Source organism: Carcharodon carcharias, chromosome 9, assembly GCF_017639515.1.
Source record: "Carcharodon carcharias isolate sCarCar2 chromosome 9, sCarCar2.pri, whole genome shotgun sequence".
NCBI classification, from domain to species: Eukaryota; Metazoa; Chordata; class Chondrichthyes; order Lamniformes; family Lamnidae; genus Carcharodon; species Carcharodon carcharias.
This window is the reverse complement of record NC_054475.1, coordinates 160,406,982-160,431,612: the sequence shown is the minus strand read 5'-3', so window position 1 is coordinate 160,431,612 and position 24,631 is coordinate 160,406,982. Positions and strand designations below refer to the sequence as shown.

The window sequence follows — 24,631 nt, the reverse complement described above, 5'->3', positions numbered from 1 at the left end:
ATACTAAGAGTAGAATCTTCCATTCTGGGGTGGAAATTCAGTGGCAGGAGTGGAGGTTAGTGACACTCCTGTTGGGCGCAGGAAGGCTGGCCACATGTAATCTCTTGCTGGTCAGCTCATTAGATATGCGAGGAGCATAGCGAATCATGTGGCTGGGGCAGGCAGGTAGTCGATGCCACCTTCCCCCCCCCCCCCCCCCCCCGCCCCCGCTATTACCTCATGTGGTTGAAGGTCCATGCGCCATATTCAATAAGGGCATCCGGACAGGCAGACACTCACTGCAAGCCTCTCCGAGCGGATGCTGAGATTTCAGCCAGGCCTTTGGACCTTTCCCCAGCCAGAGACGTTTCAGAACGGACAATGAGCGGCTCCCGTAGTCCAGCAGCACCTCACTGCAGGTTCTCCTCCAGGCCATCCGGGGAAAGCTTGCTTCCCAGGGGTGGCAGCGGGAGGGCCTCCCATCAGACCAAGGTGGCCTGGATGGAGGTGGCAGCGCAGGTAAGCACCAGTGGGGCCCACAACAGAACCTGGCTCTAGCCCCAGTGTAGGAAGGGGATGAACGACTTCCTGTGCTCCGCAAGGATAAGTGGGACTGACTACTCAGTGCAAAGTGACACTTATAATGGCATCAGGCAACGTAAGTGTGAGTGCAGAGGGATGTCAGAGAGGAGGGTCACATGCAGGACACAGCAGGTGGAATATGTGGACTGAATGTGTGACAGCCACCTTCTGCTGTCAATGTTGTCTCAGTTGCAGGACAGTGCAGTTGTTAATCACTTACTGGGGAGGACCCAGGGGCTGCTATAGACATACAGGCTCATCAACTGCTCACGCACCCACTGGAACGACACTCGATCATTCGTAGCTGCCTACAGGAGAGAAACGCACTCCCAGACTGCAAGAGGAGATGTAGACATCAAGATCCTCATGCCCTTTGAGGAGGAGGCTGCCAGACGTACCGGGGACAACCGGGAATAAGCCCTTGCAGATGGAGAGACAGGACTTTCACCAGCAACCCTCCAGTCAGCTGTTGACAGATGGATACACAGGACAAATGAGTGAAACATTGTCCCAAAAAGGGAATGTGTATAACCATTAACTAATCCTTGCTGTTCTCCACTCCAGGGCCTCGCTGAAGACAAAGAACAAGAGGCGGCAGCTTATCCCCATTTCCAGCTCCATCGCCACCTCTGAGGATGATGACTCAGAATCTTCAGAGGATGCACCATCACTGTGTTCGCTTGCACCTTCCACCAGTGCAGAGACATTCTACTGGAGCAGATGCGGGGTCACAATCTGGTAAACACATCACTGACACGGGTCCACCGCTGACAGAGAATGTGACAGCCAACGTCTCAGAAGACTGTTGGAGACCAGGCCCCTGCTGATGACAAGCCTCCAGACCCAGCCATAAGAGACCTCTTGGCGATGCAGATACAGGCAAGGGTACATCAGGCAGAGATGCCAGAAGCTAGCTATAGACTGGACGAAAGGCTGGAGGAGTCCATCCACGTTATGAGAACTTTCATGTCCCCGGTATGTAAACACTTGGCTACCTCCATGAAAAGGTCGGTGGCCACTTTGAAGACCCAGTCCAGCAGAACGGACAGTGGCTGCCGGATGTGTGCTCGGACCTGTACTCCATCGCTCTAGCCATGGGTGCAGTGCAGCAGTGGCTAGACAAGAGGGGGATGAGGACCTCCCTCCAGGTGCCTCTTCTCCTCAAGAAGTCAGGGAGATGTCATCATGCCTCTAAGCCTTTAATCCTCGGACCACCAGAGGACACCCGCAAAAGTCGTCTTAGTCAACAGCGCGTAGCAATCAGCAGGCTGCCTCCACCTCAGCCATGGATGTTGGGGCTGCACCTAGACGTAGTGGTAGGGAAAGCAAAATTAAGAAGATTTAAAAGGAACTAGGTGTCCAATCATGGCATATATGAATCACACTTGCAAGTATTTGTTCTATTGCTCTACATTTGTTGCACTCCCGTTATGCTGCTGGTTGCTGCAATGGTCGTGGGCATTTCAGGGGGTTGCATTTTGATCCCTATCAATATCAGGCGACGTGGGGCTATCGATATGAGTATGTTAAAGCCTTGGCCATCATGCGTGAATGTGCAGCCTAGGCACACATCGGACTACCCAGCAGGTAATGGGCATCTGATTTTGAACCCTCGGAGAAGACTGTCTGAGCATCATCTGCATCCAATTCATTGCATGTCTTGCTGAGTTTCCGACTGTGATTTGTGAGGATGATGCAAAGAAGCCTCAAGGGTAGTTAGACAGGCTATGTGAGCGGGCAATAACATGGCAGATGAAATGTCTTGTGGAAAAATTTAAAGTTAAGCACTGTGATAGGAACTACAGAAATTCAGAGTCTTCCTTAAATGGTGAGAGATTGGGAAGTGTTGATGTCCAGGAACCTGGATGTCCTAACATACCTAACATACAAGTTAGCAAGCCAACTGGAAGGTTGTCCATGATTTCGAGAGGAATTGAGCGTGGGAGTAAAAGAGTCTTGCTTCTGTTGCTTAGAACCTCAATGAGGCTGCACCTGGGGTACTGTAGGTACTGTTGGTCTCCTTACCCAAGGATATACTTCCTATAGAGGGAATGCAACCAATGTTCTACAGACTGAGCTTGATGGAATTGTCCTCTGAGGAGAGATTGAGGAGATTGGGCCCGTGTTATCTGGAGTTTAGAATAATGAGAGACCATCTCAGTGAGGCATACAGCATTCTTACAGGGTGCAACATAGTAGACAAAGGAAAGATGTTTCCCCTGGCTACGGGTTCTAGAATCAGGGGACATAGTCTCTGAATAAGAGGTAGGCCTCTTAGCACTGAGATGAGGAGGAATTTCTTCACTCAGAGGGTGGTGAATCTTTGGAATTGTCTACCCCAGAGGGCAGTGGAGGCTCATTCAGTCATTGAGCATGTTTGCGTGGGACATTGATAGATTTCTACTTATTAACGATGTCAAGGGATATGTAAATAGTGAGGAGAAATGGCATTGAGGCAGAAGATCAGCTATGACCTAAGTGAATGGTGGAGCATGCTCAAGGGGCTGAATGACCTACTCATGGCCCAATTTCCTATGTTCCTATGTCCCTATGTGTGCCTGGCAGAGTTCTTTACAAAGCATTTCCCAAGCTGTGGCATGTGTCAAGGAGACACGAGTGGATCCCTGCCGAATTATGAGTGCATGTGTCTTCCAGTGTAAACATGGGCTTGCTGGAGCAAAGTGTCTGCTTCCTTTTCCTCCTTCCAGGTGCCAGAGGTCCCGGGAGTATGCTGTGTTACACAGGTACTGTTTGGCACATGTGGGCTGTGTTTACTGTCAGATTGGCACATGCAAAGGGTCATAATATCAGCAGAGTTAACATGAAATATTACAATTTAATGCAGCTACCAGAAAATAAGATCAACAAAAGTAAAATAAAATGTCCATCCCAAAGAGGGAGCTCCAGCCCCCCCAGCCAGCAGAGGATTAAAACTGCAGTGTTGAAAAGATGGATGAGTGTCTCACTCGGTCTGCAATCTGGTGGTGATAAGGTGTCACCAGTCCCACTAACATGCCGCACCATCACCCTGGCTTCTTTCACTGCATCCGTAACATCCAAGCTGTCATTATCAGCATCATCTTCCCCGTTCTCCTCATCAGAGAAGACATCTGAGTCGTCCTTCTGCAAACACATTGCCTCTTTGCTGAGTGAGGGTGTGTAGGGCGCAGTAGATCACAATGATTCTGGATGTTCATTCTGACGAATACTGAGGCTCATTTGAAGCAGGCCAATCGTCTCTCTATTTTTAAAAATTCATTCATGGGACGTGGACATTGCTGGCTTGGCCAGCATATATTTCCCATCCCTAATTGCCCTTCTCAAGGATGGGCAACAAATGCTGGCCTAGCCAGTGACATCCACATTCCATGAAAGAATAAAAAGAAATCCATGGATGGCATTGTACCTCTCCTCAGGGGCACTTTGCAGGTTCACCTGGTGTCATCAACCAGATCCTCTGCAGGTAACTTTGCCTCCAATGAGCCAGTGTTGTCAGGTGGCTGAGTTGTGCTATTAATGAGAGAGTTGATCTGCAGACACTTCTTGGGTGGAAACATTAAGTTTATTTACAATATGCTCAGCAGCAACTACACGTGTGCTTTCAACTCCAACTCTATCTCTACTCGGGCTGCTGAGGTAGCCCACTCTACTCTCCTATGACGAGTGATACCGTTGAGGCTGATAAACCTTTGAAACTCAGCACTCATAAATGCCTTGCCATTAACAGAGATGACTAGTCCATGAATAGCAAAACCCTGATGTAGTTTCTCAATTGTAGCACTTGACGTTGGTGACTTCACCTCATATACATCCAACTATTTAGAATGGGCATCGGGATGAGCAAAAACATTGTTCCCAGGAAAGGTCCAACGTAGTCAATGTGTAACCGCACCCAGGGTTTACCTGGCCACACCCATGGGTGTAACGGAACTGTTACTGGCAACTTTTACAGTTGCTGACATTGCACACAGTGCTTTACTGAACTCTCTATTTCACCATCTCCCAGGCCACCATAGATAGCTGTGTGCTATAGTCTTCATTCGGGAAAGTCCTGGATGGCACTGTGTAGTTCAAATAAAAGTGGCTCCCTCCCCTTTGCAGGAACTATCACTCGTGCACCCCACAATAAGGTGCCATCCTGGCTGGTTATTTCATGTCTCCTGTTGACGTATGGTTTTATTTTGTCAGATACGGGCTCCTGTGGCCAACCATGTAGCACTTGTTCTCGTACCCAAGATAGGACTGAGTCCTAACTTGCCCAATCTCTGATCTGTCGAGCACGTCCCAGGGAGGAACCTAAGAAATTTAACAATAAAACAAGTTCCTGCGGAACTGGGACGTGCTCATCATTTTTTCTGAAAAGGCAAATGACTAAAGGCTCCGGCATTTGTGATTTGATTGCCAGGCCTATGCACAAAAGTGTATTCATATGCTGCCAGAATTAAAGCCCATTGTTGTATTCTTGCTGAGGCTATGGGTGGTATAGCCTTGTCCTCACTTGATGATCCTAGCAATGGTTTGTGGTCTGAAATTATTGTAGAATGGAGGCTGTGTACGTATTGGTGAAGGACTAAAGATGAAGGACAGGCCTTCTTTGTCTATCTGATTTGCTGAGCATTGTTGATATGTAACCCATTGGCCATTCCATGTGTCATCCATCTGATGAGAGAGCTCTGCTCCCACCTCATAGGAAGGTGCATCAAGTGAGCACCAAGTTTTTCACCTGATCATAATGCACTAATGGATTGGTCGAGTTTAACAATTGCTTCACCTTTATTAAAGCTTCTTTCTGGGGTGCCTCCCAAAACCAACGTTGGTTCTTTGAGTAAAGGGGGACTAGCACTGTAGACAAATTGGATAAGAACCGCCTATAATAATTGATCATTGCACTTTGTTAAGATTTATGGATCCTGGTTGCACGCTTGTTGTGGGATGGCCGAGATGGTACAAAACACCAGGTTGATCAGCAGACACTTCTCAGGCGGAACACATTCTGTTTATTTATAAAGGTGCTCAGCAGCAACACTTGTGTGCTTTCAACTCAAACCCTGCCTCTATACTTCTGACTACTAACAACAGGCTACTGACTACAGAGGCATCCCGCGCTACTCCTCTATTGGTTACATAAGATCATGTGATCTTCCTTTATCACATCCTTCTTAAAGGCATACTACACATTACAAAAAACCACAATTATCAAAGTTTCTCTTCATACTTTTCCAGAGGTACAATCTTTGACCCGAGGGAATCTTATAATGAAGGTCTTTCAATAGGTTTTCTTTTTCCCCTCGAAGGTTGCTTACCTGGTTTCGGGTTTCTTCTGCTGTTCTTTCTTAAGACAGCCTGCATTTCTCAGGTTGTCGAGTCCTTGCACACTCCTTTTCAAAACAGGAATGCTTCCAGCTTCCTTTTGGAATCTCAGTGGCCAATCAAGGTTGATTTCCCTTAGCCAATTTTGCCCTAGAGGACTTGGTCCTCTGTCTCTGAATACCAACACTGGTAGCTTTGGTTTCCATAAGGATAGTTACTCTGCTTATGCCTTTTATTTGAATGGCTTCACCCGTATATGTTTTTAGCTTGGTGGCTGTTACTTCTAAACTTAATTGATGTTCACCATTATTCAAATATCTGAAGGTATGTTCCCCAATTACTGTAGTGGAAGCTCCCATGTCCACTTCCATTCTAATAGGTTTACTATTTACTTTCACTGTGACAAATATTGGTTCTGTCTTTCCAACTTTCAGATTAAACAAGTAAAATGTCTGAATTTGTTGTTTCAGGCTCCTCTACGCTGTAGATTTCATTGGGCTTCTTCTTTTGTTTACAAACCTGTTTGAATCTTTCCTTGCCCTGCCTCATCATATGTCCATTTCTGTGACAATAGTAGCATTCTATTTTTTTTTTAACTGCCAATCACTAAAAGATAGCTTGTTTCCACCCCTATTAAAATTATCATTCAATGTTGCTGCTAAGTTATCTTTCTTTATTCTTTGGCTAGCTGGGGCTGTTTCCTGTTTCTCGGTGGAGTCTCGCATTTTCTCGTCTCCTTCAGCTGGGGTTTCCCGCCCGATGTGGAGGATGGAGCCATTTTGCGCACCCTGTATTGCTTTTGAATCTCTTACTGTGCTTTCCATGGCCAGCATGAGCTCTAGCACCTTCTTGAAATCCAGATTCACTTCGGACAATAATCTTTTCTGAGTAGCAACCTCTTTCTCACCACACACTAAACGATCTCTGAGCATGTTGTTCAGAGTCGTACCGATCTCAATGTTCCGTTAGCTTCTTCAAATTTGCCACATAGCACTGTAATAGTCTCACCCGGGGCTCTGTTACACAAATTAAACCTAAATTTCTGCATCTTTTTTAAGCCCGCAGCTCCAACAATTTGCTAAGTACCACTTCCCTGGTGATTGTAATTTTCCTGAGTTCCTCCCTCCCTTCTAATTCCTGATTTACAGCTATTTCTGGGATGTTACTTGTATCCTTTGTAGCAAAGACCAATGCAAAACACCTGTTCAATTCATCCTCCATCTCTTTATTTTTTATTATTAATTCGCCAGAATCATTTTCTATAGGACCAATGCTCACTTTGTCAACCATTTCCTTAGTTAAATACATATAGGACCTTTTACTATCCATCTTATATTTCTAGCCAGCTTTCTCTTGTACTCTAATTTTTCTTCCTTATTAATCTTTTTGTCATTCTTTACTGTTCTTTATATTCTGTCTAATCTTCTGACCTACCACCCATCTTTGTGTAATTATATCCTTTTTCTTTAAGTTTGATACTATCTTTAACTTTTTTAGTTAACCAGGGATGGAGGATCCTCCGCTTGGAATTTTTCTTTCTCCTTAGGATATATCAATTTTGTGTATTCTAAAATATCTCTTTAGATGTCTGCCATTGCATCTCTATTGACCTACCCCTTAACCTCATTTGCCAGTTCACTTTAGCTACCTCTGCTTTCATGCCCTCATAATTGCCCTTCTTTAAATTTAAAATACTAGTCTTGGACCCACTCTTCTCTCCCTCAAACCGAAAGTAAAATTCAATCATATTATGATCTCTGCTGCCTAGGGGTGCCATTACTGTGAGGTTATCAATTAGTCCTAGCTCATTGCACAATGCCAGGTTTAGTGTAGCCCGCTCTCTGGTTGGCTCCAAAAACTATCCAGAAAACATTCCATGAATTGTTCATCTAGGCTACCTATTCCCATCTGATTTTTCCAGTCTATATGAATATTAAAATCCCCCATGATTATCACCATACCTTTCTGACAAACTTCCATTATCCCTTCCTTTATGCTCTGTCTTACCATGTCGCTACAATTAGGGGGCCTGTATACCACTTTCACAGGTGACATCTTGCCTTTATCATTTCTCACCTCAACCCACACCACTTCTACCTCCTGGTTTCCTGTACTTAGGTCATACATCCCTAACATACTGATGCCATCATTAATTGACAGAGCCACCCCTCCACCTTTTCCTAGCTTCCTAGTCACATGCCCTTCAATGTTCAGGTCCCAATCTATGCCATCCTGCAGCCATGTCTCTGTTATGGATATTAGATCATACTTATTTATTTCTATTTATGCCATTAGTTCATCTGTTTTGTTTCAAATGCTGTGTGCATTCAGATACAGAGCCTTTAGTTTTGTCCTTTTATTAGTTTTGTAACCTCTAACATCAACTGCTGTTTCACTCTTAGATTTGTACTCTCTATCCCTTCCTGTCATGTGCTGTTTTTCATTTCCCATATTAATACCTCTCTCTCTTGCCTTGTCTCTACTGTTTGGTTTACCAAATCTTCCCAAATTTGGTCCCTTGCATTCATTAGTTTAAAACCCTCTCTACCTCCCTAGTTATGCAGCTCATTAGAATACTGGTCCCAACACATTTCAGGTGTAGACCATCCCAATAGTACAAATCCCACTTTCCCCAATACTGGTGCCACTACCCCATGCACCAGGACCCATTTCTCCCACACCAGACTTTGCGCCATGCATTCAGCTCTTTAAATTTATTTACCCTATGCCAATTTCTATATGGCTCAGGTAATAATCCAGAAATTACCACCTTGAGGTTCTGCTTCCTAACTTGGTGCCTAGCTCCTCATACAAACTGGGCAGAACCTCTTTCCTAGTTCTAGATGCCCAGAAAAAAACTACCCCCAATTCACTAACAATTACTCTTTCAAAATTCTAACTGCCTATAGCCTTTGGCCCTTGATCCATTCACCACAACATTTCTTCAGCTGCTGATTTGCTCAGCTGTACCTTCACCTCCACCTTTGATGCCACTGTTCCCAATAAAAACATTACTCTCTGTCATTCCCCCTCTCATCGCTGTTCCCTTAAGTCAGACCTGAACAAATTACGGCTTGCGCCCAAACCAGAAGGTTCCAAGGGAAGTACTGCAAGGTAAGTTGAAAGTGGCCAGTGATTGGAGGCCGGAGGTGACCTTGAGGCGTTTGCGTAGCTGCCGTGTTAAAGCAGGTGAGTGCATATGGAGGAGCAGTAACAGCAGCATTAAGTAAGTGTGTATTCAGGATTACTGCTTGATGAATCGGCAGGGGGGGGGGGGGGGGGGGCGGGGGTGTGGGGGTGGGGGGGGGGGGGGGGGGGTGGCGGGGGGGGGTGGGGGGTTGCCTCTGGATCCACGTGAATTTTTGTTTGCAGTCCCTGGATCTTCCCAAGTTTGTCCTTGAAGACTGAGGTGTATTTTTGTATTGGCTCTGGTATCCGACTTGCTCTCAGCTGGAAAATTTCAGCCCATTCGAACTTAATCTCCTTTAGCCACTCCCGTCCAAAGTGGCTTGGCCCCTCGCCTGCCACCACCATCAAGGGTAGTTTTACTGATTCGTTTCTGGAGTGGAAGCTCCTGTGTCCACTTCCATTCTAATAGGTCTGCCACTTACCTTCACTGTTCGGCGTGTTGGTTCCGTCTTTCCAACCTTCAAATTAAATAATGAATTAATATCTGAATTTGTTACATCAGGCCCTTATATCTTGTAGATCTTACAAGGTTTTTACTTTTGTTTGAGAGTCTGCCTGATTCTTTCCTTGCACTGTCTCATTACGTGTCCATTTCAATTACAATAAAAGCTTTCGATTTTTTTTTGAACTGCCAATCGTTACAAGATTGCTTGTTTCCACCTCTGTTGCAATTATTCTTTGTTTTCGCTGCTATCCCTTGTTCTCGCTGCTAGGTCATTTCTCTTTATCTTTCTGCTAGCGCTGGCTGTTTCCCTCTTCTCAGCAGAGTCTTGCATTTTCACGCCCTTTTTGGCTGGGGCTCCCCACCAACATGGAGGATGGTGCCATTTTGTGCTCCCTGTATGGCCTTTGAATCACTTACTGCACTGGCCATGGAAAATGCTATCTCCAGCGCCTTCTTAAAATCCAAATTTGTTTCAGACAGTAATCTCATCTGAATTATGTCCTCATTCACACCGCACACTAAGTGATCGCTGAACATGTCATTTACCGATGCACCAAATTCACAAATGTTCCGCTAACTGTTTCAAACTTGCCCCACAACAAGCTACTGTCACCCCTGGGCCTCTATTTCTTGAATTAAATTTGAACCATTGCATCATTACTGAGGACTTTGGCTGGTAATGACCCTTCACAAGGTCCACCAATTCATCCAAACTTTTTAAATCTGGGGCACTGAGTGCCATCAAACTTCAAATCAAGCCGTAGGCTTTATTCCCACACGTAGGTAAGAGGATCTTAATGTTATTAGCTTGGAAAAAGAACGCGAGATGTTCAACATAAGACCAATCGTCTGTGGCTGGATTGAAAGGGTCACTTGTTCTGAATTGTGACATTCTGTGGAGGGGATTGCTTCAACGATTAGGACAGAAATTCTACTTACAATTACCGTGCGAGCTACAGCTCCATTTTGTTTCTCTTGATTTCTTTCATTAACTTGTTATATTCTCGAAGTTTATTGTATCTTCGCTTTTTCCTCGTCGCCAGTTGTTGGGACTTATGGGTTGGGTTGCACACTTGTTGCGGAATGGCCGAGTTGGTAATATAGACAGAGTTGATCAGCAGATACTTATTAGGTGGAACATATTCTGTTTATTTATAAAGGCACTGACTACAGAGGTAGCCAGCACTACTCCCCTATTGGTTACAAATGATAATGTGATCTTCCTTTCTAACATCCTTAAAGGCATACAACACATTACATAAAACCATATTTGCCACAAGTATTGATTAGGTAAATAAGGAAAAAATTTCAGGTGGCAGAATGATTGGTAACCAGAGGACACAGATTTAGTTGGCAAAAGAACCAGAGAGTAGCAGATTTGTAAATGCACCAGAAACCTGACTTACAATTCTGCTGGTGGGCAAGGAATTGAACTATCGAAGCACTGAAATATTGGTATGTGCAGCGAGCCCCAAGACATGTATAGCCGAAAGTCACCAGAAGCAATCTTGGTTTAACATTTTGAGATGGACATCTCAGTGATTAGCTGTTTATGCACTTACAAAAATTAGAGTTGAAGAAGTATCTTCTGTTCCTGCCAGAGGTGCAGCTAAGGCTTCGATTTTTAGAAGAAGCCTGATGAATGCAATAGAAAGTGAAGAGTGTGTGCCTTTAGGTTAGGGTATTGTGTTTTAAGAAAATTGAAAATTAGTTACATGTTCCCTAATAGATGTGGAGCTGATTCCAGTTGGATTTGGGAGCACCTCTTTTCAAATGTGCTGTTAGGTTATTAAATCTCAGATCTAGAAATGAGAGGTAGAGAGACAAGAGATCACTCTACTCTCCACAAGATGTGGTGACTGCCTCCGAGATGCCCTTTGGTGTCTCCACGTTTTCTCTCTCTTTTCTCTGTTGCTTTTCCCTTGGTGTTTAACACCGTATTGTAGATCATAGAATGGAGCATTTATTTTGGCAAGACAAAAACAAAATATTGTAGATACCGGAAATCTGAAATAAAAACAGTAAATACTGGAAGTACTCAGCAGGTCAGGTAACATCTGTGGAGAGAAAAAGCGTGAGACTGGACTTTGATGCCATTGTAAAGAGTGTCTTTTGTTGTAAGATTTTTTTTGTAATTCGATGGGTCTTAAGAATATGAATGCCTTAGGTAGTTCAAAAGTATCTATTAACTACAAGAAACTATATAAATAGATACAGTAAAGGACCAAGCTAGGAGCTGTCTCCATGCTTGCTTCTACACACAGCTTTGTCCAACGCTACACTAAGCCTGAGGTGTGGGTCATGTGTTCTCTTGTATCACTGTGGGCAGTACTGTACTCAGTCCCACATTAACCCTTTATGTGATATATACTTATACTAGAGTTTTCTTGCTCAGAACAGAACATGGACCTCTCCACCACATTTGTTGACCTGAGGTGATAGTGACTGCCCTTGACATCAAGGTAGCGTTTTACTAAATGTGGCTTCAAGAAGCCCTAGCAAAACCAGAGTCAATGGGAATCAGGGGTAAAACTCTCCGCTGGTTGAAGTCATACCTAGCATAAAGGAAGATGGTTGTAGTTTTTGGAGGTCAATCATCTCAGTTCTAGGATGTCACTGCAGGAATTCCTCAGGATAGTGTCGTAGGCCCAGACACCTTCAGCTGCTTCGTCAATGACTTTCCTTTCATCATAAGGTCAGAAGTGGGGATGTTCGCTGATGATTGCACAATGTTCATCACCATTCATGACTCCTCGGATACTGGAGCAGTCCATGTCCAAATGCAACAAGACCTGTACAACCCCTAGGTTTGGGCTGACAAGTGCCAATTAATGTTTGTGCCACACAAGTGCCAGGCAATGATCGTCTCCAACAGGAAAGAATCTAACTATTGCCCCTTGACATTCTATGGCATTACCATTGCTGAATCTCCAGCCAACAACATCCTGGGGGGTACAACTGACCAAAAACTGAACTGGATGATTGTGTCTACAAGAGCATGTCAGAGGCTTGGAACCCTGTGATGAAGAACTCATCTCTGCAAGATGCACTGCAGGAACACACCAAGGCTCCTTCAACAGAATCTTCCAAACCCACAACCATTTAGAAGGAAAGTGCAGCAGACACATGAGAACATCACCATCTGGAAGTTCACCTCCAAGCCAATCACCATCCTGACTTGGAAATATATCGTCGTTCCTTCACTGTCACTGGGTCAAATCCCTGGAACTCACTCCCTAACAGCACTGTGGATGTACCTACATCACATGGACTACAGTGGTTCAAGATGGCAGCTCATTACAAACTTCAAGGACAATTAGAGATGGGCAATAAATGCTGGCCTAGCTGCGACACCCATGTCCCATTAATGAGTAAAAAAAAGGAGAAAATGGAGAGTAGAGGCAAAGAGTTTTCGGTTAGGAATTCCTGAGCTTAAAGCCTCAGCAACTGAAGGCACCAAGAGTGGATCGATTAAAATTTGGGATGTGCAAGAGGCAGGAATTAGAGTAACTCACCTTCTGACTCCCCAGAGACCGTCCATCATCTGCAAGACACAAATCAGGAGTGTGGTGCAATACTGTCCTCTTGCCTGAATGAGTGCGGCTTCAACAATACAAGAAGCACAACACTGGCAGCCCACTTGTTCAGAAACCCAATCCATGACCTTAAACCTTCACTCCCATTACCACTGGTGCACAGTGGTAGCAGAGATGCACTGCAGGAACTTGCCAAGGCTTCTTTGACAGTACATCCCAAACCAGCAACCTCTATCACCCAAAACAATAAAGGGCAGCAAATGCATGGGAATATCACCAGCTGCAAGGCACACACACTCCCACCCAAAATTCACACACCATTCCAACTTGGAACTACATAGCCATTGCTTCAGTATCATTAGTTCAAAATCCTAGAACTCCCTCCCTAACAGCAATGGGTAAATGCACTGCAAGGTTCAAGAAGACAGTTCACCACCACCTTCAGAAGGGCAATTAGGCTTTGGCAATAAATTCTGGCCTTGCCAGCGAAGACCACATCCCAAGAATATAGATACAAAAACTAAGTCTGGGACCTGGCCACACTTGATTGATGGGAAAGAAGCCAAGAATATGCCTTGTTCATTTTTGCCATGCCCAGCTAGTCAGCTCATTCAGATTCTGAGTGATGAGGTCACTTTAGACTGAGGCATGTATAACATAAAATAACATGGGGTGGGATTTTACAGGCCCGCCCACCGCCGGGATCACCCAGGTCAGCCGAAATTCAGCAGGCTTTTGGCTGGTCTGCCGAATATCCCATGACGGGTCCTTCCACAACGGGGCTGGAAAATCCCGGCCATAGAATTTACAGCACACGAACAGACCATTCAGCCCATCAATGCTGGTATTAATGCTCCACATGAGCCTACTCCCTTGCTTCCTCATCTAACTCTACCAGCATAAATCTCTATTCCCTTTTCTCTCACCTACTTATATAACTTCCCTTTGACTGTGTTTGTGTTTTTCACTTCAACTGCTCTCTGTGGTAGCAAGGGCGCCGATGCCTATGTGTGTATTAGAAGTTAAACAAATTGGAAAGTATGCTAGTTTTACCTTTCATGCTCTTATCTTTCCTCATTGGTAAGCAGAAGTGGTTCCAGGACTGGTAAACAGATCATTCTAGAAGGATGGGCAGAATCAACTGGATGGACCGAAAGACAAATGAGTGGGTTAGATCAAGAGTAGAAGTTCAGGAATCAAAAGGGTCACTAACTACAGTTAGGGAGAGAAAGATAGCCAGGTACAGACATTGGAAATGACAACCTGACAGCTTTGTCCTGGCAACAATTGAAAGAGAAATTGAGGGTAAAAACAGAAAGGGAAGAAGGAAAGTCATTGAGTGGATAACACTGAGACATGGTCTGAAGGAGGCTTGAAGAGGACGATGGTGACAACGAATTAACAAAACAGGGCTCAACAACTACCATCAATACGCAAGGCTTGCCTCCTTTGGAACGCTCATTGAAATAAAGATAAGCAGTTATATTAGAACATTTCACAAACTTAGAACATCCCAAAGTGCTTAACAGCCAATTAAGTACTTCTAAAGTATAATCACTGTTGCAGTGCAACGTAACAGTGCAACCAATTTAAACACAGCAAAATCCCACAAATCAGCAAAGAAACAAATGATCAGATCTCTGTTTTAGTACTGTGCATTGAGGGATCAATGTTGGCTGGGAGATTTGTTCTTCTTATAGCAATACCTTGGGATCTTTAAGGGCAGACGGGGCCTTGGTTTAACACTCCATTCGAAAGATTTATTTTTATAGGTATCCCAGGTGACCATTTGTAAAGGCAGTTTATGAACCACATTATTCTTTTACTTTAAGGATTATTTTCAAATGTTAAAGTTCAAAATCTTTTTATTGAAAGAAACTACGGAATAACAAAGAAGAGATGAAAATGTGGATTCTAAATTCAGAAAATGAGATGAAGAACTACCTATCAGATTCTCTGACTGGTTAGTCAGCCCTTTCACAATAGGAATTGAACAGCAGCAGATAGCTAGTTCCATCTAACACAGCTCATCAGTTTTGTTGTGATGGGAATGGTTACTGGGTCTCAGTTCAAGCTTCTTTCATGCTGTTGTAATCAGAAGATGTAACTTTTCATCTTTGCATTTCACTTCTAAGCAGAATCATTTTTGCTTTTGATTTATTTTAAATGAATTCACCAATTCAAGAGCCTTTGTGTTCCATTCGTATTATTTCGGGAGAGGAAATACTCGCATCATTGACCCAGACAGTAATTTATTAGAACAGAGACATTGCATTTTTAAAGATGTGTTTTGAGACTGAAGGTTGCTGCTTTCTAGGGCTTGAGTCCAATCAGTTAGAGAAATAACTTGCATCTATAAAATTTCATAACCGCAGGAAACCCCAAAGGACTTCATAGCCAATGAAGTATTACTTATGAAGCGCAAATGCTGTTGGCAAGTTGGCAACCACGTAACAAACGAATGCACAGCAAGCTCCCACAAAGAGCCATTTAATAATGGCCAGATAATCTGCCTTATATTGATATTGGTTGAGGAATGAATATTAGCCAAAACACTGGGGAGGACTCCCCTACTCTTCTTTGGAACAGTGCCTTCGGATTATATCCATTAAGAGGGCAGACTGGGTCTTAGTTTAACGCCTCATCTGAAAGAACGTATCTCCACCAGTGGAGTACTCCCTCAGTGCTGCGGTTTAATGTCAGTGATGGGTTATGTGCTCAATTTTCATTTGTTGGTGGGGTCGGGCATGATATGAAAATCACATTCCTGATTCAGAGGTGAGGGTGCTACCCACTCGGCCATGGCTGACAGGTCACTGGCTTATATTGGCTCCATGTATAGCAGTGCTTCAAATTTAACAGTCTCATCTGTTATGAAACAGCCTTTCGGTAAGGCCAAGATATTTGAAAATCCCAGAGGGAAACTTTAAACAACTGTCATAATCTATATTTTAAGTGTTATGTTTGAGATGCAGCTCTAAACTCAGGAATCAGACCATCAGTTATTGAGAGGTTTTTATATTAAACTAAGTGAAACATTTTATTAAGTTATAACACACTAAACACAACAGTATCACTCATGTCAAAACTGCATGGTACCACCCTTCCTCAAATGGACAGGCCAAAAGGCCGGTTCAAATGTTCAAGACAGGCATGAAAAAGCTAACTGGCGTTTCCTTGGCAACCAAGCCAGCACGCTTTCTTTTTCATTACAGGACTACCCCTCACACAACAACAGGTGTCACACCTGAGGAGTTATTATTGAAATGCCATCTCAGGACGAGACTGAGCTTAATAATGCCAAATTAAGGGAGGAGGGGGGGAAGGTGGAAAGGAGTCAGGGAAGCCAGAAAACCAGACATGACTGGCATAGTCGTGAGAGGGAATTTACCGTGGGAGAGCCGGTATATGTGAAAAACTTCGGGGAAGGACCAAAGTGGTTACCGGGTGAAATAAGTGCAGTGACTGGACCTATATCTTACCACGTGGGGATGGATGGCCAGATCATCCATAAACATGTGAACCATTTACAGAAGACAGAGACAAATCACCAAGATTTGGTTCCACCTGTGGTTATGACCAGGTCTGCGTTTCCTGCTAAGGATACTCAATCCAAGACAGACATGTCTGATGTTCCTGTAAGAGTTGAGGATACAGAACGGTAAGTGCCCATCGAAGCACCTGATGTTCAGGCAAACCTGGAAAAGAAGGTTTCTGACAAAGAATCTGAAGTTATGGAACTGCAACGTTCCACATGTACCAGGAAACCACCTGAAAGACTGAACTTGTAAATTCCTTACCCAGTGTAAATATTATGTTGCCTCGAAAAATATGTACATGTAAATATAATATGTATAGCCAAGTTAAAGGAGGAGGAATGTAGTAATTATGGTTTATTTAGTGTGTAATGTACCTTTAAGAATAATACTGCCTAGGGAAGATCACATGATCTGTAGTAACCAATAGGAGAGTAGAGTGGGCTACCACAGCAGCCCGAGTAGAGATAGAGTTGGAGTTGAAAGCACACGTGTAAGTTGCTGCTGAGCATATTGTAAATAAACTTAATGTTTCCACCCAAGAAGTGTCTGCAAATCAACTCTATCATTAATAGCACTACTCAGCCACTCTACAACACTGGCTTATTGAAGACAAAGTTACCTGCAGAGGATCTGGTTGATGACACCAGGTGAACCTGCAAAGTGCCCCTGAGGAGAGGTACAATGCCATCCATGGATTTCTTTTTATTCTTTCATGGAATGTGGATGTCACTGGCTAGGCCAGCATTTGTTGCCCATCCTTGAGAAGGGCAATCACCGCATTCACTTTTTGATAGTCCACACACAGTCTTTGTGTTCCATCTGGTTTCGGCAATTAGGGATGGGAAATATATGCTGGCCAAGCCAGCAATGTCCACGTCCCATGAGTGAATTTAAAAAAATAGAGAGACTATTGGCCTGCTTAAAATAAGGTTCAAGCGTCTCAGTATTCGGTACCAGTACAAAGGCGAACTCTAGTTACTGCAACTAAACTCAATGATATCATTTTGAAGCATGAAATCAATTTATTTTTGCACTTGTGGTAATGTTTCCAGATTTAATCTATAAGGTTTTTGCCTTATTGAAGATGATTTTTCTATACATACATTATGTATAGCTAGATTTGTCCTTCCCAGCTTATTTCCACAAATAGGTTTGTGTGACTGCAATAGCTTTTCCAAATCACTGACACTTGTTTGAAAGGTAACTCAATATTTCATTTCAATTTTCAAGCACCCCTCATTATCCAATCTGATAGAGGAAATTAATTTCAGAGTCCTGCATTTCTTTCTCATCATCCACCTTCACTAATACCTCTTTGTTCCTCTTCCATGTCAAAGTACTTTTTAAGCATATTTACATGACACGCCTTCTGCTTCTTTCTTCTATCTGGAGTATTTATTAAATAATTTACTTCACTCAACTTCTTTTCAATCCTGTAAGGCCCACTAAATCTTGTATTTAATGAATCACCTAGTACTGGTAACAAAACTTATACTTTCTCCCCAGAAACAAAATTTGCTGTGATGTCTTTAAATGTTCCCTTGCCAACTCACATGCTCTGTTCAATCTTTCCCTGAAATCTGATACGTTATACAGGAAGATAGCTTCTGAATTTCGACCCACAAATTTCTTATGAGTAAACTTCGGTGGTCCCCTTATCTCATGACCATAAACTAGTTCAAAAGGGCTAAAACCAGTCAATGCATTAGGAGCATCCCTAATAGCAAATAACAGGAATGGAATTCCTGAATCCCAATCCTGTGCATAATCGTGACAATATGCTTTCATCTTAATTTTAAAAATTTGATGCCATCTTCCCAAAGCTCCTTGTGACTCCGGATGATACACTGTTGACTTAAACTGTTTTATCCCCAAATGGTTCATTACTTCCTTAAGCAGCTGCGACATGAAATTTGACTCCTGATCTGATTATATTTCCTTAGGTAAACCATATCTTGTAAAAAAGATTAATTAACTTACCCACAATCTTCTTAGTTGTAATATTTCTTAAAGGTATTGCTTCAGGAAACCTGGTAGACTCGTCCATTATTGTCAATAAATACTGATTTCCACTTTTAGTTTTAGGGAGGGGTCCTACACAATCAATAATGACGCCAGTAAAAGGTTCTTCAAATGCTGGTATTGGCATTAAAGGCACCGGCTTAATCACTGCTTGTGGTTTTCCTGTTATTTGACATGTATAACAGGTTTGACAGAATTTGACTACATTCCTATGCAATCCTGGCTAAAAAAAATCTCTATTTCTTCCTGTGTTTTCATAATGCCTAAATGTCCCCCCATTGGAATTCCATGAGTAAATCCTCAGAATCTCATTTTGATACCCTAATGGGATAACAATCTGATGCATCTCCCTCTAGCTTTCATTTTCTGAGACATGATCCAACCTCCATTTTCTCATCAAAATACCTTCCCAAAGATAATAACATAATAGGATACATTTTGCTTCTGTTTCTGAATAAGCTTTCTGATATAACTGTTTTAATTGCAAATCGTTTTTCTGTAATTCCACTAACTTCTTTGAGTTAAACACTGCAGCTAAACTGTCCTTCATTCCTTCCTCTTGAACAATCTTACCAAACACAGTGCTAGCTAATTGGATTTCAACATCCTCTTCTTGCTTTTGAACTGCCTGTTTATCTTGTTTGTTTATCTTGTTCTTCCCGATGAGCATTTGATCTCATTACAACACAATCAGGAAACAATCCAGGATGTTCCTTCTGTAAAGCCTCTGTTTAAAACACTTCTACAGGCTGCTCAACTACCATAGGCATCACCCACATTTGTGATCCAGCTATATCATCACCAAGAATAAATTGAACACCAGCAATGGGCAATTTTTCCACCCCTCTAAATATAACTTTACCTGTCTTCCATTTGCTCTTTAAATTTACCTTCCACAATGGGATAGATTTAGCATCTCCATGAACCTCACTTATTATTCCCTGCTCCTGCAATACTTATGTTGAACAACAAATATCACTATCCCACAACATTAAGGATTGGCTACTCCTGTGTCTCTTAACATCTTTACCTACTCCACCCTGTAAACATGGAAAGACTTTCCCTTCATACACAAAATCTTTAAACATTTCTACAACCTGCTCCTCAGAATTCCCTTCAGTAAACTGTGAACATATTCCCACTTCTTTACCTTTTATTGGATCTCCTTGTTTCACCTGTATACAAACCATTAGTTTCTGCTGTGCTTGAACCTAAGAACCCATAGTACTTTTGCTTCCAGAGCTTTTCTGTACCCCAACGATTCCAACAGATTTTTCCTGCAATCTCCAACACACTGACTTTGTGTGCCCCATCTTATTACAATGAAAACACCTCAATTTTCAAATGGCACTTCTACCTTCCTTTTTATTCTGAGAAAAAACTTCCTTGGAACTTCCAGCTACTCCTTCTATTCCCTGGCTACTTGCCTCTCTTTCACCTTCCCACTTTTTATCATTTTCCAATTTGATAGGGTGACACAAGAAAAGCTTTAGCTCTGTGAACTAACTCTATCATCAGCTGTCTCTGCCGCTTGTCTTACAGAATCAATCCTATCTTCCTCTAAATGAATTCTCACTACTGAAGGGATTGAATCTTTAAATTCTCCCAAAAGAATTACTTCCCTAAGAGCTGCAAAGGTTGACCTGTATCCACTGGTCAAAATTACTTTGTTTTATTCTTTCAAACTTCATGTAAGTTTGCCCAGGCTGTTTTCACATATTCCTATATTTCTATCTGCATGCTTCAGGAACCAATTCATATGCACTCAAAATAGCCTCTTTCACCACTTCATAATTCACCGATGTTTTTCCTGATAGCAAAGCATATACCTCATGCACCCTACCTAACTTAGACTGTAATAACAATGCCCAGTTTTCCTGTGGCCATTTCATCTGTTTAGCTAGCTTCTCAAATGAAATAAAGAATGCTTCAATATATTTTTCCTCAAACTTTGAGAGAGCTTGTACAAATTTAAACATCTCTCCACTGGGTTCTGCTCTAGAGCTAAGTCCTTCCTCACCTACTGGCATCTCTTTAGTGGGCAGCATTTGCAGTTGGGATTCATTCTCTCTCTCTTTTTCTTTTTCCTCCTTCTCTATCTTCACAATTTCTAATTCCCTCTTAAAAGCCATTTCCCTGTCCTTTTGCTTCAAATTCAAGCTGTTTCAGTTCCTATGCTTGCTCAAATTCAAGCGTCTTCATTTGTAACTGAAATCTCACTACCTCCAGCTGTGACTCATACGTTTCAGGATTCACTTCCAATTGTAGATGCTGTGCTATACTTTTAATTACACCTGATTTCCTAGCCCTCACAGGTAACCCTAATTTTAACTTATCTGCTAACTCTTTTAACTTACTTTTGGTTATTTTCTCTAACCCAGAGTCCTCTCTTCTACTCCCAGACAAGTCTTAACAATTGCCAAAGCCATCTTGCAGTCTCACTGCTTCTAAAATACCTCACCAACTCCTGAATTCAAAGTACTTCTTGTACCTGTAACCTTAAGATTCACCAATTCCAAATCAAACATGAAATTAGAAATATTTTTATCCCGCTAGAGCCCCCAGTTGTTATGAAACAACCTTTTGGTAAAGCAGAATTATTTAAAAATCCCAGAGGGAAACTTTAAACAACTGTCATAACCTCTATTTTTAATTGGTATATTTGAGACACAGCTCTAAATTCAGGAATCATACGAAAAGTTCTTGAGAGGTTTTTATATTAAACTAAATGAAACATTTTATTCAGTTACAACACATTAAACACATACACATGGCTACAAATTACTGCTCTCATAGCTTTTAACAAATTCCCAAACTAATCTCCACCAAAGCAACAGCAACCCATAGACTTAACTAGACAACAGGCAAAGCATTTTCACCTTTAATTCAAAATGGGGTTCCTTTCACTTTGGTTCCTGTGGTGACAATTGTAGGCTTACAGCTACCTTAATCTTACATTCCCTCTGCCCTGTACACACAAACTTTTGTCTGTTATACCTAGCATAGCTCATTGAATGTAAATTCTCATTATACCACCAGCCTCTTTGAACCCACCTCTTCTAACAATAAAACCCCTTTCATAGTACCAATTTTATTAACAATATAAACATATTGCTTGGTCTCTGCTTGCTAGATGCCAGATTTCACCCCACTTCTTGAATGCTCTATTCAAAAAATGCAAATGCACTCTACCTCTCTTACATCTCAAAACTAGTACACAAAGCACCCAAACTAACTGGCTTTAATCCAGTTAAGACACACCACATACTAAACCTCTATTTTAAAAGAAAAATATTTTCCGAAATATTATATACATTAATAGCTTCATGACACATCTTTGTCTTCATATCTCCTTATTTTCTTACCTCCTCCCAATCTCTGTAACATGAGGATGTGGGTGGAGAGTGACACAAGGAGGTGATCAGAGATGGCCCTGTCGTGAATACAATAGGAGCCTTGACATAAAGGCAGCATTTGATCGAGTGTGGCATCAAGGAGCCCTAGCAAAACTGGAGTCAATGTGAATCAGGGGATAACTCTCTGCTTGTTTGAGTCATACCTTATACAAAGGAAGATGGTTGTGGTTGTTGGAGGTCCATCATCTCAGTTCCAGGACATCACTGCAGGAGTTCTTCAGGGTATTGTCCCAGGCCCAACCATCTTCAGCTGCTTCAATGACCTTCCTTCCATATCATAAAGTTAGAAGTGAGGATGTTCTCTGATGATTGCACAATGGTCAGCACCATTCGCGACTCCTCAGATATTGAAGCAGTCCGTGTCTAAATGAAGCAAAAAACTTCAACAATATCCAGGCTTGGGCTGTTAATGACAAGCAACATTCGAGCCACACAAGTGACAGGCAATGACCATCTCCAGCATGAGAATCTAACCATCATCCCTTGATATTCAATGGTATTACCATTGTTGAATCCCCCGTTATCAACATCCTGGGGGTTATCATTGATCATAAATTAACTGGACTAACCATATAAATACTGTAGCTACAAGAGATGGTCAGAGTCTAGGAATCTTGCAGCAAGTAACTCACCTCCTTACTCCCCAAAGCTTGTCCACCATTTACAAAGACAAGTCGGGAGTGTGATGGAATACTCCCCACTTGCCTGGATGAGTGCATCTCCAACAACATTCAAGAAGCTTGACACCACCCAGGACAAGACAGCCTGCTTGACTGGCACCTCATCCATAAAGAGTCACTCCCTCCAGCACTGACACCCAGTGGGAGTAATGCATACCATTTACAAGATGTATTGCAGGAACCCCACCAAGATACCTTTGACAGCACCTTCCAATCTCCCAACTACTACCAATTAGAAGGATAGGGGCAGCAGATACATGGGAACACCTCCATCTGGAGGTTCCTCTCCAAGTCACACAGCATCCTTACTTGGAAATATATTGCCGTTCCTTCACTGTTGCAGGGTCAGTGAAATCCTGGAACACCCTCCCTAATAGCACTGTGGGTGCACCTACACCATGAGGACTGCAGCGGTTCAAGAAGGCAACTCACCACTACCTTCAAGGGTAATTAGGGATGGGCAATAAATTCTGGCCCAGCCAGCGAAGCCCACATCCCATGAATGATTTTTTTTTTTAAAAAGGCCAAAGGACGAATGGGCTCACCGGCATCTCCACTGTCTCCTGTAAAATTAGGGACCGGTCAGTGGTGGATGAGCAAGGGGCAGGAAGACCACCCGCTGCATTTTAAGAGACCCTCTGTCTTCAAATACGCCATGGCAGGATGGGGTGGAGGGTTGGGGGGCTGTAAAATCCATTTTAATTCATATTTAATCCTGGAGCTGTCCAATGTTTTCCCCCTTTTTTGCCCCCCTTCACAGAAAGCAAAGAAAGACATGAAAGACAAAATTGCCAGGGTTATAACGGAAAGTGTAGGTGTGTGGGAGTGAATGCTTGGCTCTTTAATTAATCTCTTTCAAAAGAGCCAGCACGCACACAAATGGGCTGAATGCCCTCCTTCCATGCTGTAGGAATCTACATTTATCCTTTTATTTTTCTAAGGCTGTCCATAGTTGTAGAAACACGCTCTGGGAGGCTTCTTAGTCAAACAAGACAAACTTTACTTATATGAGAACTTCCGTGGCTGCTTGTATCCAGCCAGCCCCTCATACAGCCAATGTTCCTTGGAAATCCCTCCCTCAAATGTATTCCCCTGCGCTAGCCACACATTCGTTGAACAAACCCATGTGACCCCTACTCAGTTGAGCTGATCTCACATCCCCCCGCTTAATTCCTTTGTATATCTTTTCAGTTAACAACTGAACCAAGAATCTAATGAGTTGTAGAAATAATTACATAGGTCATTAGCCCGGGCTTCAATTACACAATACGCAATATAAACTATGAGGTCAATTGCAAGACTTTGGGATGGTTTTCGAATTCGCATCGAGCGGCGTGGTTCGACAAGCTGTGAGGCTTCTACTGGATCACCATTTTCTGGAATTGTACTAATGGGAGCTGCCTGGTGGACCACCAGCTCCTGTTCGCTCCTGGCCCTTTTGAGTGGGCATACAGGCTCTGCTTCCCTGCTTGGAGCTCCTCCTTTTGCAGGCACAGGGACGGGTCACTTCCTGCTCCCTGACATTCCTCCTCTCCAGCCAGCCTGGGCTCGCAGTCGCATTTGGGATGGATAATTCATTATCGGTAAATTCCTTATCATTAATGTCCTTGACCAGAGTCTTTGATGTACACGGGCTTGGCAACACTCAGTGGAAACACCAATACCCCTCAAATGGCCAACATGCATCTGAACGATCCATCAGTCTATCCTTACTTGATGCAGAAGAGGTCCGGTCTCAACTACCCTTCCGGGAATCCACCTAGGACCACTACTGAAGTTTCTCACATACAAATTTTCATTAGTTGAGAACATCCTAGCTCTACTGCAAGAATCATGACTTGGCTTCTGGTTGCAATGACTTGAGTCAACCCTTCCCTGCAAATTTGGAAACACAAAGCTTAACCTCACCCTGAGATGATATTTCACTAACAGT

The 24,631-nt window shown here is 42.9% G+C and overlaps 1 long non-coding RNA gene across 1 annotated transcript in view; it reads right to left on the bottom strand.

The window, feature by feature from the left end:
• The window catches only part of LOC121281790, a 97,903-nt gene that overhangs the window by 46,886 nt on the left and 26,386 nt on the right, over positions 1-24,631 (bottom strand). The window contains exon 2 of the long non-coding RNA XR_005943932.1: positions 14,095-14,182. This is a non-coding gene — a long non-coding RNA (uncharacterized LOC121281790). The remainder of the gene's footprint in view (positions 1-14,094; positions 14,183-24,631) is intronic.